The following is a 2,749-nucleotide window of genomic DNA, read 5'->3' on the forward strand; positions in this document are numbered from 1 at the left end:
CCCGGGTTGCAGCGGGGGCTCCCCCGTCTCTTCCTGGAAAACCAAGTTCACGGAAATCCCAACAGGCGGTTCCCACGTGCCCGGCCGCGGCCAGGAGCTGAGCTGGGCGCGCCGCACGCGCTTCTCCGCCCACAATCACCCTAGGAGTCAGGTACACTCGCATCCCCATTTCATGGTCGGGGAAACTGAGGCTGCAGAGGGCACCGGCCCACGGTCACACAGCCAGAAGGGGCCGGGCTGTTGGACTCCAGCCCCGCCCCCGCCCAGATGCGCCCCCTCCTAACTCCTCAGGCGCGTACCTGGGACCCAAGGTCACCCAAAGCTGGCCCTAACTAGGGCCTTTCCCTGGGGCGCCCCTCCCTCCCCTTTTCAGACACCCTCCGCTCAGCTGCACCCTGACTCCCTGGCTGCGCTCCTCCCGCCCAAGCACCTGGGGGCAGGGAGGCTCCGTGGGGAGGCTCCGTGGGGAGGCTCCGTGGGGAGGCTCCGGGAACGTGGGGGCGTCCTTGCCCTTGGCAAGGTTCCAACAGGGGCTTATGCACAACTGCTCTGCATATCAAACCCTGAGCCCCGAGAGGGTGTGCGGGGCCCACTCCTGCTCCCAGCCGGCTCTGCGTGGAGGCTGCCTTCATTAGCCAAGGCCGTGTGCAGCGATCCGCGGCGGGACCTGGGGAATCGCCCACGCGAGAATGAAGGCTCATGGTCTGAGTGGGCTACAGTGGGTCGCTGTTGTCCTTCCTCCAGCCCTCGGTCCCTCCCTGGGCCTCTCCCTCCCTGTCTGCCCCCCTCCCCCCCTCATTTATTTATGTTTGTTTATTTCTGTTCCGGCCTTTAGCCCTATGGGCTGAGTGTGTGCTTGCGAACTGCAAGTAATTTGTTGGCTCCAGGTTAGGTTTTCACTGCCCCCTCCTCCAGGGACTGTATAAGGAAGCGGCCCACATCAAAGTGCCGTGCTCACCCTCCGCTGGGGGGAAGAGCCTTTTTCCTGAGCTGCTTACACGATGGAGAAGGAATTCTGTTTAGAACTTTCTCGTTAATACCCCCTGAATTCACTTGGGGGGCTTGTTAACTCTGGCTGTCAGAAATGCCGGGTTTAGAACAAAACCACACTTTAAAAAAGTTCCCAGCCTGGAGGTAATAAGCTCGGTAATGGCCTCGCGAACGTGCCCAGGAACTGGAGACCGCCAGGCAGTCTTTCTGCCTTCGTGGCCCAGTCCCACATGAAAGGCTCCGGGCGGTGGGGACCCTGCCCCCCGCCCCCACTCCCCAAGCACGTGGGCCTGGGGGAAGAGCAGCATGGGGCAGGAAGGGGAGACCCAGCAAACTGGGGGCTCCTGACCTCGCTCTCCCCTTCCCCAGCGGGCTCGGAGGAGGGAGGGCCAGGCCACTGACCAGGACCAAGCAACACTGGCTCTGAGCGTATTAACCTCCTAGCACGCGGTCATGGAGCGAGTGAGTGTGAATTTGGAGGGAAGCTTGTCCTACGAGGCACCTGCCACTTCTGCCTCCGGTCGCCGAGAAGGCAGTTTCTCCTGGGACTAGAGAGAGCCCGTGGCAGCTCCTGGTCCCCCTGCTTTTCCTTCCACCAGTGGCCTCCCCTCACTCCCTGAGCCAGAAAGCTCTGGAGGGTGCTGATGGCTGCACCCCGTCCACACTCCAGGGCCCGGGTGGGGGCCAGAGTCCTAGACCGGCCAGAACAGCCCTGGCTGCAGAGGGGGTTCGCTCATGAAGGGACGGGGACTGAACCTCCCAGGCCAGAGGCCTGGCCCAGCCAGGAGGCCTTTGCTCGGCCGCCAGGGCCACGTGCAGACACCGTAGTGCTAATCATGATTCTCAAAGGGGTTCCCCCAGCCGCCCTCCACGGAGCTCCCAGTGTGCCAGGCACTTTACACACGGAATCCGCACCCCTGCAACCCTTGGAAGCAGATGTCATTGTCATTCAGATGAGGGGAGGGGACCTGGGAGGTCTAGTAACCTCTCTAAGGTCCCACAGCCTATGAGGCGAAGGACTGGCAAGTTCCTCCGAGGTCAGGGAAGTGCATTTGAAGAAAGCCCTGTTCAGTTCTGGCTCCTTTCAGCAAATACATGAGCAGCCACCTGGCGTGGCCAGAGCGCGAACCCTTGCCCAGGGCCCCGGTGGTGGTGGGAGAAATGATCCAACCTCCGTGTTTCACATAGGACGATATTCCACTTCCGGCACAGAAATACCACATGGCTAAGTCGTCGTGTTGGCGCTAGTTCGGCCCCGAGAGAACAACTGTTTTTTAGACTATCTCCCATGAGAAAACTTTTTAAATGAAATTTAATGATAAACAACCCGATTTTTAAAACGGGCCACAGACCCTAACAGACATCTCACCAGAGAAGACTCCCAGAAGGTAACTAAGCCATGAAAAGACCCTCCACATCGTAGTCATAAGGAAAATGCACGTGAGAGCAACAGGGAGATACCGCTGCTCACCTATGAGAGCAGCCGGAACCCAGAACACGGACAGCACCAAGGGCTGGCGCGGACCTGGGGCAACGCCACTCCTTCTCATTCGTTGCTGGTGGGAACGCACACGGGGACACCGCTCTGGAAGACAGTTTGGAGATCAACACGGACAGCACCAAGGGCTGGCGGACGAGGGGCAACGCGACTCCTTCTCATTCGTTGCTGGTGGGAATGCACACGGGGACACCGCTCTGGAAGACAGTTTGGAGATTTCCCACAAAAATAAACCAGCTCATCTGCAGTCATACTTCTTGG

The sequence above is a fragment of the Myotis brandtii genome, unplaced genomic scaffold, assembly GCF_000412655.1.
Source record: "Myotis brandtii unplaced genomic scaffold, ASM41265v1 scaffold68, whole genome shotgun sequence".
Classification (NCBI taxonomy): Eukaryota; Metazoa; Chordata; class Mammalia; order Chiroptera; family Vespertilionidae; genus Myotis; species Myotis brandtii.